Source organism: Mus musculus, chromosome 1 (assembly GCF_000001635.26).
Source record: "Mus musculus strain C57BL/6J chromosome 1, GRCm38.p6 C57BL/6J".
In the NCBI taxonomy this organism is placed as follows: domain Eukaryota; kingdom Metazoa; phylum Chordata; class Mammalia; order Rodentia; family Muridae; genus Mus; species Mus musculus.
In genome coordinates, this window is record NC_000067.6 from 132,643,010 (window position 1) to 132,661,393 (window position 18,384).

Genomic DNA, 18,384 nt, shown 5'->3' on the forward strand with positions numbered 1-18,384 from the left:
CGTGGCATGGAAACTGCCCTGTATATTATAGTGTTGGAGGCATCTCTGGCCTCTACCCATCCAATGTCAGGAGGGCTCAGGCAGCCCTGCTGCCAATCAAAAATAGCTCTGTACATTGTTGCTTGTCCCAAGAGGCCAAATCCACCAGTGGTTGAGACTCACTATGTTAGAAAAACAGCTTTGCGTAGAGCACTCATGAAAAGACATACTGGTCTAGAGGCCTGGAAGAAATGAACCAAGCTCAAAGCCTCCCTAGATCATCTGTTGAATGTGCAGATGTGTTTGGGTAAGGACACAAAAATAAGACCTCAGTGATGTTCTTTGGTCCCATGAAGAAGGTGGGGAGGACTGTCCAAGGAGAAGTCAGCACTCTGAGACTGCCCGAAGCTCCAGCACCACAGGGCCAAACCAAAGGGCAAGGCAACAGGTTATATCTCCAGAATCCCCCCACTTTCCCTCAGCAAACATCTGTATCAGCTGGACACACAATTCTGCCCCTGCTTTATCTGGCTACCACCTGAAGCCCAAAGTCAACTGCACACACACCCTCACTCATCTAAGTAGGTAGAGAACAGGGCCCAGGCAAGAGCTCCTTGGAGACAAAGCCATCGATGTGGAGTCCTGAAGCAGGAAACATCACCAGTCACCACCTCCCCGTGTCAGAATGAAGGATTCGGGCTCACATTCATGTCAGCAACCAACACTACCACTACCACCATCGTGTGTGTGTGTGTGTGTGTGTGTGTGTGGCCTCTCTATCCACCTATCTCCTTTCCTAAGCACACCTCCTTGATTTTGACCACCAGTGTTCCAGGCTAGAGTGGCTGCAACAGCTTCCTAAGTAGCCCTGCTGCTCCTATCCCTCACCCCCCCTCCCCGCCCACCGCCCTGGTCATTCTCCATCTATGACCAGAATTGTTATTTCTAAAGTGCAAATACAAGCACGCCATTCCTAGACACCTCTTACTATTGTCTCCAAGTTCTAACTAACCTCCTTTACCGGCTTGAAGCGTCTAAGTACATGCCTATCTGCCTATCTGATTTTTCTCAGTCTCCCGGCACGCTGCTACTCCAGGGCCTCAATGCAGGATGTCGTGACCACTGACCTAGGAAAGACCGACATCTGTGAAGGACAGACTGTGATCTTGGCCTCTTCCGTTGGGATCTGCCAAGGGTTACTTATCTGTTCCGCATTCCCACTTCCACTCCCATGATGGCATCCTTTGCTTTGCATTCAGCCAGCCCCCCAAAAGTCATGTGACTGCTCCACGCCTGGGAAAGTTTATTATCCAGCCTCAGGAATTTACCACAGTACCAAAGACGTAGTAGACCCTCAGAATGTGTGATGGACGGATATGAGGATGGTGTCTTAGTCAGGGTTTCTATTCTTGCACAAACATCATGACCAAGAAGCAAGTTGGGGAGGAAAGGGTTTATTTGGCTTACACTTCCATACTGCTGTTCATCACCAAGGAAATCAGGACTGGAACTCAAGCAGGGCAGGAAGCAGGAGCTGATGCAGAGGCCATGGAAGGATGTTACTTACTGGCTTGCTCAGCCTGCTCTCTTATAGAACCCAAGACTACCAGCCCAGAGATGGCACCACCCACAAGGGGCCTTTCCCCCTTGATCACTAATTGAGAAAATGCCTTACAGCTGGGTCTCATGGAGGCATTTCCCCAACTGAAGCTCCTTCCTCTGTGATAACTCCAGCCTGTGTCAAGTTGACACCCCAAACCAGCCAGTACAATTGACCACTTGTCAACTTGACATGCAAACACATCACTAGTAAGCCTCAACTCTTAGTTCTTATTCATCCCCAAGATCTTAAATAACTTTAAAAGTCCCACAGTCTTTACATATTGAAAGTTCAATCCTTTAAAAATAGTCAATATCTTTTAAAATTCAAAGTCTTTTTACAATTAAAAGTCTCTTAACTGTGGGATCCACTAAAATATTTTCTTCCTTCAAGAGGGAATATCAGAGCACAGTCACAATCAAAAGCAAAAATTAAACTCCAACTTTCCAGTGTCTGGGATCCAACTCATGATCTTCTGGGCTCCTCTAAGGGCTTGTGTCACTTCTCCAGCCATGGCCTTTGTAGCACACAGGTTTCTTCTATGCTTCAGCTGCCTGTAGTCCACTGCTGCTGCTGTTCTTGGTGGTCATCTCATGGCCCTGGCATCTCCGAAACACTGCTGTCTTTCACTGTAACTTGGCTTCAACAATAGCCTCTCATAGTCTCTCTTCATGGTGCCAAGCCTCAACTCCTTTGCATGACCCCTTCAGTCCTGGGCCATCAATTGCAACTGAGGCTGCACCTTCACCAATGGTCTTCCATGGCCTCTCACAGTGCCAAGCCTCAGCTGCTCTGCATGACCCCTTCATGCCTTCAAAACCAGTACCACCTGGGTAACTCTTACACATTATCAAGTCCAGCCACAGCACAAGGTACAACCTTGGTTATCTCTGGAACACAGCCTCTGTGCTCTCAGAAAACACTTCCCAGAAGATGTCATCTCAATGATGCTGGTCTCTTCTTAATCACCGCTAATTTCTTAGCTCCAGCTAACCAGCATCAATAGTCCCAATAATGCAAAGGTTTTGCTTTAGTAGTTCTGGTATCTTGTTGATCACAGCTGACTCTTCAGCCCCAGCTAACCAGAACCACAGAATCTTCATAATCAAAATAGCAATGGCCCTGAAAAGAGTCTTTAATCTTCCCTCTGAAATTTCACAAACCAGGCCTCCATCTTCTGCACTGTTCTCAACATTATCTTCCAAGCTCCTACACAACATCCCACAGAGTTCTTAACACCGAATAGATCTTCTAGCCCAAAGTTCCAAAGTCCTTCCACAGTCCTCCCCAAAACATAGTCAGGTTGTCACAGGAATGCCCCACTATGCTGGTATGAATTTGTCTTAGTCAGGATTTCTATTCTTGCACAAACATCATGACCAAGAAGCAAGTTGGGGAGGAAAGGGTTTATTTGGCTTACACTTCCATACTGCTGTTCATCACCAAGGAAGTCAGGACTGGAACTCAAGCAGGGCAGGAAGCAGGAGCTGATGCAGAGGCCATGGAAGGATGTTACTTACTGGCTTGCTCAGCCTGCTCTCTTATAGAACCCAAGACAACCAGCCCAGAGATGGCACCACCCACAAGGGGCCTTTCCCCCTTGATCGCTAATTGAGAAAATGCCTTACAGCTGGATCTCATGGAGGCATTTCCCCAACTGAAGCTCCTTCCTCTGTGATAACTCCAGCCTGTGTCAAGTTGACACCCAAAACCAGCCAGTACAGATGGGTAAGAAAATGAACGAGTGAGCAAAATAAATGAAATAAGCTACTTAGATGGTATTGTTTTAAAAAACTATTTTATTAATTCCTTGAAACTTTCATGAAATATATTTTGAATACATTTATCCCCTCCCCCATGCCTCCTTTCCTCCCATATCACCTCCTCTCCCTTCCCCTCCTTACCTACCCAAGCTTGAGTTTTCATCTTCTTTATTTAAATCTCATCCAGTCCAGTTTGTGTTGCCTAGCTACTGCTGGGAGTGGGGCTGCCCTCTTTTTACTAGGGATCACATCTTAGAGAAACCCGACTCCCAGCAGCTATTAAATGCCAACAGCTCCTCAGCTAGTGGTGGACTTCGTGCTAACGTTCTCCACTCCACACTGGGATTTTTGTCTGGCTGGAGCTTGCACAGGTCTGCTGTGCACAGGTCTGGTGTGCACAGGTCTTGTGCATGTCGTTCACAACCACTGTGCATTCATGTTTGCTGGGTCCAGAAAACAGTTACCATGAGTTATCTGCCACTTCTGGCTCTTACAGTCTTTCCATTCCCTCTTCTGTGAAGATCCCCGAGTCTGAGGGGTCGGGCGTTGGGGGGCAGGGTGTGTGTGTGTGTGTGTGTGTGTGTGTATGTGTATGTGTGTTAATCTGTTTCTCTAGAAAACCACCAGACACTGCCAGGAAGTGAATGGGCTGGAAGAAGACAAAAGAGCAGAGAAATCTTCCGAGGACCGGCCCTTTGGCTAGGAGGCATCACACGGGTCAAGTCACCAAGATGGCCCTTACACTGCCCTCCAGAGAGGCCTCTGACGCTTGTGACTTTAATTTTTTTTCAAAACCTATTTTTAATAATGGTTCTTTAAGGCTTTAACTTCCCTTTAGCCTACCACCCACCAGAAGTAGTGGGAAAGGAAATATGCAGGGCAGGGTGAGGAGTGTACCTGATTAGAAAGGTTCTTTGAAGCAACTCCTGTCTGTGTTGTCTGGAAATCGGCAGTTTAGTTCAAAGGTTAGAAATGGCAGCTCAATTCAATTGTAAACACTTCACGGATACACCAGCAACCCAGTTTGGCAGAGTCAGGATAGCAAACAGGAATCAACAGCAATGGCACTACCTAGCACAGACAGCCAGGCCTCGGCCTCAGCACAAGTCAGCAGGAGAGACCAGGAGGAACAGCAGAAGTTCTTGGCTCTGCTTAGCAAAGATGCAAGACCCACAAGCATTGCACAGTTAGCTCTGTAAGCAAGCCTAGCTCAGCCTCCTGCACTGTCGTTGAGTCCTATCCATACCCTCCAAACATCACGAGTCCTCCACGGGTCTTGCCTCAGCACATTCGTCTATCTCAGCTGACATCACTCTACCAATCCACCCGAGTCCACAGAAGTGGCAAGAAATTGCAGCACACTGCCACAAGTTTCTTGGTGCTTTTCTCTATAGTTTCCTGACAAATGCAGCTCAACTACACAAAGTAAGATGGACCAATACATTGTGTGTCGTTAGCAAAGAATCCTCTATCACATGTCCTTTCATGCGCTTGCTTTAGCAGAACATCCTCTCTCCTGTGTCTGCTTCAGCTAAATGTTCCTTCATGAGTTTGCCCCAGCAAAAGACCATCTAACCAACTTTCCAGAGAACACTTAAGTTTCCACTTCAGATGCTTCAACTACAGAAATCAGCCCAACTCTCTAGCTCAAGCCCCAGCATGAAGAGAGTTTACACCAGAGAAGGCACGGGCTTCCTTCGGGGAAGGCATGGCAGGGCTCAGTTTGGGCTCCCTGACCACTATGTTCTGCCAAGTAGCAGAAGTGACGGGAAAGGGAGGGGTATTCATTCTGGGAATCCTGATGGAGCCAGGAAGCCAGAAGTTATTCATTAACCAGAAACACATTGGCAGGAAAAAGCCCAGCTGTTGGGGATGTTTGAAATTCACAGTTTAACAGCATAGTAGATAAAGGACATCAAGACACCAACCGCATCCCGCTGTCTGATAAATCCCTCCTCCTTCGTTCTTGAGAAGAAAGCTCAAAGGTTGCTTAATGTTATAAGAGCTATTTGATTTTAACCAATCTCCTCAGAATCAAGAGCGGAGGAGAACAAGTGACTTGCTTAGGATCACCCAGCTGGTTGGTGCAAGGTGTCCTGCCGCCCAAACCAGACTTTTCAACCCAGTTTCCTTGTCTTTGTTACACATAAAAGTCTCAAAGTGAAGATGCTATCCTAAAAGACAGGGTAGAGTTGGCAGTTTTTCCAAAACTAAAACAGAGAATTGTCCTTAACCCTTTAATTTCACTCCGAGGTATATGCCCCAAGGATTTAAATCAGGTTCCCAAACAAGGGCACGGGCACAGCTTATATCACTTACAATGGCTGAACAGTGGAGATAGCTCAGACATCCATCTGTGGGCAGATGGAGAACAGGATTTTGGTTCATGCATACCACGATAGTATCCAGCCACAGAAAAGAATGAAATACTGACATATGCCAGAATGTAGAACGAATCCCTAAACACATTCAGTGAAAGGGCCCTCAGTGTCATATACAAATGTCCCCATGTATAGATTTCATATAAATAGTCAGAATCGTAATTGAGGAGACATAACACCACTGGTGGCAGCCAAGACCCTGGGGGAGGCCCAGGGAGTGACAGCTAGTGGCACGGGCTTCCTCTGAGAAGATGCCGATGGTTTGAAACTAGACAAGTGGTAGTTCATGCACACGTTGTGAATGTCACTAAATTGTGAATTTAAAATGATTTAGATAAATTTCACACCAATGGGGGAAAGGTATAATATTGGTCTCCAGAACATTCTCACAGAGATGAAGAGGGGGCAGAAGAAGGCAGATGACTGGGAGTGGAGACACAGCAGCCCTCAGTGTAGAAGGCAGGTACACGGTGTGCAACCCTCCCCACACACTGTGAGGGGATTTCCATCTGAGTGGGGGCGGGACCTAGAGCTCTGGCACTGAGCATGGAAGACCCCATGCCCAGAGGGCAGAGGGGCTGCCAGGGTCCGCACATCACAAGGCCTACAGTTTCCTAGTCAGATAACCAGGGAGGAAGGGGCAAGGGGAGCTGGTAGGCAATGATGTCTACATCTCTAAAGACTGCCTGCTTGAAGTCCGACTACAGGGGCATGGCCATCACTGCATGGCTTAATCCTTTTTCAGGCCTTTCTGTTAACATAAGGGGTGTGTGTTCATTTTGTTTCCTGTTGCTGTGATAAACACCCAGACAAAAGGAAGGGTTTATTCCCTAGGGAAGAAAGGGTTTATTGTAGCCCACAGTTCTAGATTATAGTTCTTCACCAGCAGGAACTTGAAGGAACTAGTCACATCTGTAGTCAAGAGCAATTCAAGATCCCCTGTCCAGGGAAGGTACCACCCACAGTGGCTGGGTCTTCCCACCTATATAAGTAATCAAGACAACCCCCCCGCCCCCGACATGCCCCATGGCCAACCTAATCTAGATGATTCGTCATTTCGATGCTTCCTGGGCTATTCTAGATTATATCCAGTTGATGAGAGACATTAACCATCCCAAGGAGTTAATGCATAAGGGAGATGACGAGGGGTAGGCTCTGGAAAGAGCCCCTTGGTGGGATGCGAAAAGCCTCATTCCCTACAAGGAAAGCGAAGGAGCAAGGCCGGAGGAGCTGAAGAGCGGCCACTGGCCACCAGTATCTCTGAATGTTGGAAAAGGGGCAAAATGTTATCATTTAACTTCACAGAGGCAACCAGGACTAAGTAGCAGGAAGCTTCAGAGAAGAAGTGCTTTCCTAAGTTGCAAGGAGAAGCCACCCTTCAACCACAGCCCCCACACTGCATTCATGAAACAAACAAACAAACCCAGCCTGAGAAGAATGGCTGGGTACCATTTGAACTTGCAAACTTCTGAACTTAAAACTTCTGGGGAGGGGCCAAATCAGGTCTCAGATCTTTTCACCTTGTGAACACGAATGCCGAAGAATCTCTGCCGCCTTGTTCCGGAACAGTCCACCTGCCTGGGCATCTGTGGGTCTCCCGAGAGACTCAAAATGTCTCAGATGAGCACATATGAATTTGGTCCTGATATTCTGCCAGGGAAGATGCCGGCATGGTGGCTCTTGGTTCAGTTCAAGGGCACAAGCCATGCACTCAAACTGCCTGCTTTAATGCCACCCCACCCACTAGGTGGAGGTCCCCAGCCTCAGAGCCTCCTTTGCCCTTCTCTTCTGGAATATGGAGATAATCCTAGCCCCTACCCCAGAAGCACTTCCTTCAGGAGTCATGCAGCACGTGTGGGGCACACAGCAAAAGCGTCACACATGCTTGCTGTGGCCATGGATCAGGATTCCCCTCCCAAGAATGAAGGGCGCACACACGCTGGCAGCCTGTGTGACTACCCACAACGGCTGAGTAGTTACGAGAATTACCCACTCATTGTCACGGCTTGCTTTTCTATTTCTCCCCTTTGTTTTTCTGGGCCCTGGTTTCCCCACCCCCACCCCTACCGAAGGCCCACAGTGTTGATTCTACAAGCTGTCCCAGGCAGATGGAATAGGTGCCCGCAGCTCCCTTCTTCAAGCTGTCGTCTTCAGGAGCCCCCCTCAGCCCTGTCTCAGGCAGGCTGTGACAGTGGTCACAATATGTCGGAATTGACAAAGACAGGCAGCCCGGAGATATGGCTCAGCTGGTGGCTCTGGTCCCCTGAGCGGTAGCTGTCACAGACTTTCAGTCAGCAGGTTGCAGGCAGTCACTCATGCTGCAGCCTCACTGTTCAGGCACTAAGCTAGGGAACAAGGTTGACCCACTCTCATGGACCCCACCTTTCCAAGGGATAACGGAAAATGGATTGCAAATGACCAAAATGAAGTGACCAGGAGGCTTAAGCTCAGAAGCATATTGAGAGGGTGCAGAAGTGTGAGGTGCCCTCCCGTAGGCAAATGCATCAACTGACTGTGATACACATAAGGGTGATGTTCAATGATGAACAGAAGTGAGCTCTGAAGCCACAAAGGGATGGAGAAGGTGCTTAAATGGACATCACAAAGAGAATGAGTCCAACTGTTTGGCATTCTGAAAAAGCAGGATATGGAGTTAGTAAGAAAAGAGGGTGTGGGAGGCAGGAGACACGACTCTGTAGCATACCTTCTTGTGGACTGTGGGCTCAAGTCAGTGGAAGTTTTCCAGACCCAAGAAATACACAATGCCAAGTGTGATTTGTGCTGTACTAGTGTGTGTGTGTGTCTGGTGACAGTGGTGTGTGGCTCAAGGGTCATCAGTGGGATCCAGCAAAGGACAGCGTTGATGGGAAGGCTCTGCAATGGGGCCAGGGAATGTGTGAGAGTCCTCTGTATCTGCTCAGTTCTGCCACAAACCTAAAACCATTCTTTAAGATTTATGTTTATTAAGAAAGAAATCCCAGTATGATGGTGGGAGAATGTGAGTTAAGGAAGGCCTCTGGTGACATCTGACTAAGGCCTGAGAGCAAGAAGGGCCAATCTTATAGAGATGGTCAGAACAAGCTTCCTAGGTAGGGAGAACTGCTTGTGCCAAGGCCCTGTGGCAGCCAGTGGATCGGTATATGCAAGAACCCAAAAGAAGCAGGTGTGGCTATTGAAAGAATACACGTAGACGAGGGACGTGGTATTGTCAGGGAGACAAAGGCTTACCTGCAGAGGCCACGGTGGCCAGACTCGGGAGCTTAAACTATATCACAGGCATTTCAGATTTTCAGCAGGAATGATGTGGTGGTAAAGGTACTCTGGCTGCAGCGTGCACAGTGTCCCTTTGGCTCTGCCCTCTGGGTGAGACCAGTCTTTAGTTTCTACCCTCATATTACCCAAACCTGGTGCAGCTTGCTTTCCTGCAGTGCAGGACCTTGCACCGTGTTCAAGGGTGAGGACGGAGCTGGCACTTTCTCAAGCCCCTGGACACCATGTCTCACAGCAGATGAGTGGAGAATTCTCTCAAAGAACTTCAGGAACCTGTTCCAAGGGAGGCACAGGAAAATCTGGGCATCCTCTGATCCCATAGCAACTCCACAGGCAGAACTGGGATGGGCACGCACTGACTGGGTCTTGACCCCAAAGCCTAGTTTACTAAGAGGCTAACAGCTTTGGCCATGGTGGTCTGCTCCTCAGGCGCAGAAGCATTGGAACTAAGTGATCATGGACTTCATCCTCAGAAAGCCTAAATCCAGTTACACCCTTCTTCCTTCAAGTCCGTTTTCTCCGTATTTGTCACAAGGATGGAAAAAGTGATCAACATAGCCGGTGAGCTCTGTTTTCCCTTTCAAACCTCTGCTTCCCCCTCAGGCCCAAGCAGAGCTGTGTGTGTTCCTCAGTCAGCTAAGATGCCCTGCTGTCAGGAAGTCCTCCAGAATTTCCACACACTCAGAGCCTTGCTTTCTCTTTGATGAAGCCTACCCTGGGACCTGTCATGTGCAAGTGATGGAGGTTGGCTCCCTTGCTGGGGCATCTTGCGCTCAATAGGTTCTCTGGCTCACCCTCGTCCTGGGTGGTCACTGTTAGTTCCACGCTCTCCTTACACAAATCTGTCTTCCAAGTTTGCCTGAATCAGCGTTCCTTCTCACCTGATTCTCATTACCCAGACTTAGGTCCCTGGGTAACACCTCCACCAGGAAGCCTTCCTTGGGTTTCCCACGCCACTCCTTCCCATTGAGTCAGGAGGAAGTCCTCATCTTATATGCTCTCAAAGCATTCTGGGATATTCTACACTAAGGGTGTAGACCTCTCTGAAAAGGCCCAGCGAGGAAAGTGATCTATCTGTGAGATGAACAGTCACTGCCAGGCTACTACCTTCACCACTAGACTATGAAAGCGGCCGTGGAGTGAACAAGCCTGTGTTCCAATAACACCCCCATTGGAAGAGCTGGAGCTGTGCAGGGGCTGTAGTTTGCTAAGCTCAGCTTCTTCGTTCTGGCTCAGCTCTCACTTGAATGCTAATGGAAGGTCTCAGTCCTTGTCCTTTCCCCCACTTCTGTCCTTTAATCTTGAAGATGGAAATAGACCTGCGTCTCCAGCCTCCACAGTCATTTGTGAAGAGCAGGTGAGGACAAAGACTCACGAGCCTGCTGCACGCCACGAGGCAAGCCCGCTGCACTTCTGCGGCTGCCAAGGTTGCATGCCAGTGACTAACTCCTGGTGAGTCCATAGGCTCTGAGGAAAGCAAGGTATGTCTATTTTCTCTGCATAACAGGCAAATCTAGTGCAGGGTGACCTATGACCTCCCTGGGACATGGCCGGGCGGGGCTAAGTGGCAGGCTGCTTTGCATCTCCCCACTCTGGGTGCAGCCCAGGAAGAACACTTCCTAGAGGCTCCTTCTCCCTTTGCCTCCACCTCTGCCAGCTCCGGATCCACAGGTGACCTGGGAAGGGTGGGAGGTGCCACACTGGAGGATGCTCTTTCCAACTCCAAGGCCTTCCTGAGATTTGACAAGTCCTGGGTCACAACTGGCGGGCTCTCATGACTGGTTGGGGGTGGACAGGAGATGGCATGGAGAGTTCCAGGCTGGAAAGGGGACTGTCTGCTGCTGAGCTGGCCCTGGAAACACAGGAGGAGGAGCAAGCAGGCTCATGGTCAGGGCTCAGGGAGACTGGGCTTGGAATGGGTTAAGTTCCATTTGAAACGCCCCCAAGCCATGAATAACAGTCTTGTAGGCTCTCCCAGGCTGTGTGCGTGAATTTATGCCTAGGGGTACACCAACAGAGTAGAGCGGAGGCTACATGCCAGCAATTAGCTCTTGGAAATAAGCTAATCCAGAGACTAGAATAGTACTACAAGAACCAACTAAGGAACACATTCACACATCACTGCCATGGGAAATTGTGGGGGAGCAGGGAGATAATAAAGGCCCCCCGGAAGCCAACGCAAATCCCAGCCGCTCCCATTGAAAAGACAGGCAGCAAGGCTGATCACGAGAGCTGTCCCCAAACAACCTGGGATCACGGGATCAGAGGCACATCTGATCATGGGTGGGAGATCTGCCAGGGCTCAGAGTCATCCCAAGTGACTACAATTCTACATGGAAAGGCAAGCTGTCCCCCGATGGACTAGAAGATGCAAATAATTCACTCCTAATACTCGAAACCATGACATTAGCAAATGGCTTATATCAGCGGTTCTCAACCTGTGGGTCGAATGACCCTTTCATGAATATTTACAGTATGATTCATAACAGTAGCAAAATTACAGGTATGAAGTAGCAACGAAATAACTATATGGTTGGGCATCCCCACAACATGAGGAACTGTATTAATGGGTTGCAGCACTATGGAAGGCTGAGAAGCACTGTTTTATACATAAAAACAAATCCCAGTCCCCCTCCTCGAAGGGCAGAGAGCCCTGCATGCCGTGTCTGCCAGGGAAAGATGAAAGGGTAAGTCCACATTCTCACTCACATTCCACCAATAATAAGCAGCCCGGGTCTTCTGTCCAGCCCAGACTCAAACCTGTCCTTTCTGCTTCCCAGATCCTCTCTCCTTATTTAGTGCGCTGACTTGCACCACTAATTCAAGGACCTCGCTGTCTCCTCCATGTCAGGACAATTCCCCTTGGTCCCCAGCACACCCCATGCTCACCCTGTGGCCATTGCCTCCTGCCTTGTGGGAGGAGCCCTGGGTCAGTGTCCTGTACCCACTCTGATCAGTGCTGAGCCTGCATCGTGTCTCCCTCTGCAGCTGCAGCGAGACAGCGTGATAAATCCTCACGAGCAGCCATTGTATTAGACACGTTCTACTATGGGGAGGTATTTGGCTCATCAAGTACATCTGCCTAATAGATCCTCAATTAATAAAAGGCCTGATGAATCTGCTGTTAGTGGTTATGCGGAAGTGGTGAGGCAGCGGCAATTGCTGGGATCTCTTAACTCGGAGTCCTCGGAAGCAGAGCCTCTTACTGCTCAGCCAGCCGACTCCCCAGATGTCTTTACTTTCCAGAATGCTCCCCCACTCCCTTTCAGCTTTTACTCTGCTTGACCGCAGGCAGGTTCACCCTCAGTGCTATCCTTGCTGGCTCTCAGAGCCCAGCTGTGCAGGTGCCTTTTCAGCCTCCCACTGTTCATTCTAAGGCATTAGAAATGCTGATTTTGGAAATGCTCTGAAGCAGAGTGGTCGGCCTGAGACACCCAAGGTCCCTCTTGGGTGATCCAGTGGCCCAGTGACACCCACTCCCACTCTGTCTCTCTCATACCAATGAAGGGAATGGCAGACAACCATCCAAGTACAAGAAACTGTCCAGCTCATGGGCATCTAAGGCCAACACGTGGGTTCTTGGGAACTCAAAATACCAGCCAAACATGGCCACTACCACGTGCCAAGGAGACAAAACACCAGTGCGGAGGAGAAAGGTAGATGGGGTTTTTGGAAGGTGATATCAGACAAGGAAGAAGTGTGGAGGAGCTCCTGGCTTTCCTGCTGTGACAGCATCTGGCATTGTGTCACCGAATCTCCTTCTTGTCACAGATGAACTGTCCTCACCGCTCTGCATCTTCTGTGAAAGTCAATCTGCCCACGTGATCACCTCCTACTGAAAGACTCAGGAATTGCACCATACCAGGGATGCCTCTTGGTGGGGAAGGAGGCATTCTTTTGCCTGTTTCTCCTGTACTGCCTTCCTCTGACCCAGCGAGGACAGACACTAGCTTCCTGACCTGGGTGTGGGCCAACAATCATTTAGGACTTTCACACAGCCAGGGAAACCTGGTACAAGGCTGACTCCTTGTCTGCCTTCTTGGGGCTGGAAGGGGTGGTCTCCAGCTGCCCTGGTGTGCCTCATGGTGTGCTTGGTGCTTGGCTCCATTCCATTGTCAGGCAGGAATGGGGAGGAGTGCAGGGCTCCTTCCCATTAAAGATATAAGCAGGTTGCCTCCTCTGCAAGCCTGAGCTGAGGCCACCGAGGCTTCTGGAATAGGGGAAGGTGTCAGCCAGTCTTCATTCTTTCTCTCTGGGGAAGGGCAGAAGAGAATGCCTGGGTTTGCATTAGTCATTTGGCCTTTCCTGCACAATGACCAGATCTATAGGCTGAAACCTGATACCTTCAGGTGAATCACCTGGCTATTAAGCTGGGGAGAAGAAGGGGTGGAAGGAAGTGAGACATGACCTTTTCCTCTAGGTGACAACCGGGAGGACCTAGGGAGCATCTAGTGTCACACCATACTTCCTGGGGTGGGAAAGCATCCCAGGGCACTGTGTGACTCACAGGCCACCGGCAGGACCAGAGGCCTGCGGAAGGCAGCAGCTGCTCTGGAGTGGGGGTGGCCTGCACCTCACTGTAGGGACATACATAGAACTTGTGTTCTATACTGTGACTACACCTTCTGGGTCTGCACGGACCTTTGGATTCTCTGATCATTGTGCTCTTTAGGATGATTTTTCTCCATTGCCTCCCATCACAACAGCAGCAAGATGGACATCTTTACATTTCTATCCTCGTCTACACAGGAAGTGGGAGGTTGCCTGCCTCATGCTGTCGTTCTGACACAAGGCCCGCTGGAGCCCAGTACATCCCTGCTTGGTATTTCAAGGTGGCCAAGGGATACATTCCTTAGCCACAAAACCAAATCAGCAGTCACTAAGCCTCATAGATGCTATGATCCAGCAAGCTGTCGAGTTTCTTGCTTTATAGATACATTACACAATGCATATATACATATATTATACATATATATGTACATACATGTACATATATACACATGTGTGAATATGCACACATATATGTGCATATACATACATGTATAGATGTGTATATACGTAAGACAATACATATATATGGACACACATATCTACATATGTATGTATGTGTGTATATATATATACATATACATATATATATAAACTATCTATAACTATATATAGAGAAAACTATATGTGTGTGTGTATGTGTATATATATATATTTTTCCTTCTCTTGTCCTTTTAAGGACAGAACTAGAAAACACAAACAGTAGTAACAATCAGGGTTCACCCTAGTGGCCTGTGTTAGCCACCTAGATCCTATGTCCTCAAAGCTCCACACCCTTACAGACCAGTATCACAAGCTGGAGTGCTACACACGTCCTCGGTGTAACATTTCACGCTCAAACCACAACCCAGGATTACAGGAAACCTATCCCAGAGAGCCAGAACAGCAAGTGAGAGAAAGGCAGAGAGGTCTCTAAAAGAGGACTGGGCCGGGTAGAGAAGTGGTGGGTGAGAGGGCACTCTTGGCATCTGCTTTCAGAGAGCAACAATCACCAGAAAGGCTAGCATTGCACAGGCTGCAGCCAGAGCCACACAGGAAGGAGTCTGAGGGAGGAGAAGAGATGACTCTCAGCTCCAGAGAAGTGTTGCAAACCAGAAGGGCAGGAGTCCTGCCTCTACAGCACCCAAGCTGGCTTCTCTCCCTGGGCTCCCTGCCCTGGTTTCTACCATCCAACAGAAAGCTTTCTCAGCACTGGACACTCTACTGGACTTTCTTCACAGGAAGTGGGGCGGTGTGGGGGAGAGGGGAGCAGGGGAGGAGAGGCAACAGGGATCTGGATATCAGGCAGTGTTACAGCTGTCTCCCCAGCATGCCGCCATTTAAGGGAGTGGATCACAAAGCTGGGGAGACAGTGATCATAATCCTGTGTGGCAGACCCCAAGGGTGAGTGGGCTCAAGTGTTGGATTGAGTAAGGATGGACCCAGATGGGAGGGAGGGTGTAGACAGGAAGTGGAATGTCCAAAAGGGATGCTGGGATTAATATCAGAAGACTTGGGGGCTCTAAGAAAGAAGTGCAGAGTTCCCACAGGATGCAGTCATCATCCATCAAGTGACTGCGCAAATAAGACATGGTCTACCCACGCAATGGACGGTTACTCGACCACTCCCTGGACGGCCCTGCTTATGCCTTGCACCATGGATAAACCAGTAATGTTTCGCTAAGTAAAGCAACCAGACCACCTACTGCATGGTTCCATGTATAGGAAACCTCCAGAGTGGCTCCAAGGACTTGGAAAGTAGGCTAATGACAGTCATTAGCCTGGGGCTGGGGATAGAGTCATGGACAGAGTCCACATGATAATGGGATGGCTTGGGGGGCGGGGGTATTGCAAAAGGTGATACAATTACAAAAATTCAGTAGTTTGTAGCAGTCTGCTCTAGGCCCTAGCAAGAAACTATATATGGGAGCCATCCTTGAGCTGAATCATATGTGAATTACATCCTATTAAAGCAGTTATTAAAAATATTAACAACAAAACAGATCTTAGCTTTGTTAGAAAAAGAAAACTGTGTTATTTCATATAAGAAAGTGAATGACTAAATTTACAAATGACTAGGGGTTGGTGGCACATGCCCTTAATCCCAGCACTTAGGAGGCAGAGGCAGGAGGATTTCTGTTAGTTTGAGGCCAGCCTGGTCTCTAAAGTGAGTTCCAGGACAGCTAAGGCAGGGGGAATATGTCAGAGCCCACTCTGGAGATTTAATGTTAAGAAGCAATGGGGGTGGGGGTGCTGAGAGATGGCTCAGTGGTTAAGAGCACAGGTTCTTCTTCTTGAGGACTCAGGTTCAGTTTCCAGCACCTACATGGCAGCTCACAACTGTCTGTAACTCCAGTTCCGGGGATATGACACCCTCACATCAATGCACATAAGATACAAATTAAATAAATTACACACACACACACACACACACAGAGAGAGAGAGAGAGAGAGAGAGAGAGAGAGAGAGAGAGAGAGAGAGAGAGAAAGAGAGATCTGTGGCCTCCCTGGCACATAAAGGGCCTCACCTTAGAATCGTAAACCCACTCAAGCCACAGTAGGTACTTGCTGTCCTCGCTCTCTCAGAGCCAGAATCTTCCTGTCTGTAGGAGTGAGACATATAGCAGGGTTGCCGGGACAATTGTCTGGTCAATCCACCAGCTTCTAACTCAAGCCTTTAACTCTAACACATCTGCCCTTTAAGAACCGACAGACTTTTCTCCTTTCCACTAAATCACTTTGCTACTGTTTTTGGACCATCTGGGCCTTCACATCTATTCATGTATCTCTCAATGTGTCAATGCCTGTGCAGACCACAACACACTTGCCTGATGCCCAAGGAGCCACCGTCACTCTCAGAACCAACACAGGGTTATCTGCATAGATGTTATCTTCCTCCACCCAGTGAGAACAGGAGGCCCCTGACATCCCTGACCAGCCACAGCACCTTTGCACACATCATTCCTGAACTGACACACCTTCCTCAAAAGCAGCTGAACTCCCCTTCCCACCAGCTCCTCCACCAGAACCCAGCCCTTTGGCCATCAGGAGAGCAGAGTCAGTTCTGATAGGACTTCCTTGTAGAGCTGATAGTGGGTTTGCTGCTGATATTCTAAAGAGAGGGCACCCCATGACATTTTAAAAATTCCTGTCTGCTGTGACAAGTGGCACAAGGATGAAGCCAGCAGGAGAGAGCTACAACCGCCCATCCTCCTCCCTCTCCATCTCCTCCCTCTGCCTTCTGCATTTACATCCCAGGCAGACAGCAGTCTGCATCCAACTGCCACCCCAGCAGGCAGCTCCCACAGACAGGAAGAACGTGAAAACAGGAGGTGGGGAGGGGGTTGCAAAAAGGGGGTGGCAACAGACAGGGGGAGATTTCCCTCAAGTTTTAAGTACCGACATTTGGCCAGGAGTCTGGTTGTGAGAAATGGTGGTGGTTGTGTGTGCTGCCAGACACTGGGAGCCTTGGTGGTGGAGCTTTGCACAACCCCTGGTTGTCTTATTAAAAACCAGAACTCAGGGTGGGATAGAGTATCTCCAGAGAGATGGGCTTGGGTTAGCAGAAAGGGCTAAGGGGGAGGGAGCTAGGCGAGCCTGTTATCTCAGCAGGTGGAAGGGAGAAGTGAGAAGACTGAGGTCAAAGCCAGCCTGGACTACACCATGAAAGGAGTTAAAAAAAAGAAAAAAGAAAAAACAATGGCAAAGAGCTGAGAGGAGGTGGACATCAGGACAGCACCTGCTGTCTTTGCTGCCACCCACACCCCACACCTATTCCTGCCTGTCTCAGCACCCATGGGCAAAGGTGGCTAAATGTAAATAGCCTGGAATCAGTCAACCAGTCTCCAATCAAGCTCCCTGGTCCTGCGTCTCCACAGCTGCGGATCCTGAGTACACACTGTGCCTGAGGCTTGTGGCGAAGAGGCCTGTCTCTAGCTGACAGGCAGAGGGGCTTAGGGGTAGAAGTGCAATTAACCAAATGGATCCATTTGTGAAATTGAAGGCCTGGGGAAGATGGGTGGTTTCCCTGCATGTGTAGAGGACAGGTGTCTGCTCTGAGTGACCTCAGATGACAAGTTGCTGAGGCACTGGGCTTAGGAAGGCCCCTCCTGCTGGGCTGGGAGGAGAAGGGAAAGGGAAGGGCTCAGGAGCAGATGACTAGGGCAGCTCCAGATGGCAGTGGGCTGAGAACAAAGAGAGAAGGGACACAGGCGACCTGAAGGGCAGGGCTCCTTCCTGAGAAGGCTGCCCAGCTGGAGCCACCAAGTCCCCAGTCACATCTGGGACCCGGAGGACACTTGCTCAGAATCATCATGCAGTGTTCTCAAGAAACCCGAACAAACCACACTGGAGATACCCTCAGCCCCAAACCTAAAGTAAGCCACAGAGAACCCCCGAGTCCGATTGCCGGGTCCCAAATGCAGGCATGGCATCATCTTTGGTGAGGCACTGTCAAGGCCTTAACCTTTATGGCTTGGATTCTGTCATCAGGGAAAGGTGAAAACAAAGGGGTCTCGAAGTCTCAAAGGGCTGCTGGGAGAGGAGAACACGGGAGCTGTATGTGTGCAGAACACAGGGTCCACATGTAGAAACCCTCAAATATACACGATGTATGTATGTATGTATATATGTAGTATGTATGTATGTATGATGCATGTATGTGTATATATGTATGTAGTATGTATTGTGCATGTATGTGTATATGTATGTATGATGTATGTATGTGTGTATATGTATGTATGATGTGTGTGCATGCATGTATGATGTGTGTGTATGTATGTATGATAAGGATGACCACTGGCACTGGCCAAGAACCCAGGGGTGTCCTCTTCTCACAATAGTCACGTGTCCATTTGCAGGGAGT

The 18,384-nt window shown here is 49.1% G+C and overlaps 1 protein-coding gene across 38 annotated transcripts in view; it reads right to left on the reverse strand.

Moving 5' to 3' along the window:
- The window catches only part of Nfasc (neurofascin), a 177,159-nt gene that overhangs the window by 78,320 nt on the left and 80,455 nt on the right, over positions 1 to 18,384 (reverse strand). The gene's annotated exons all lie outside the window — the stretch shown is intronic.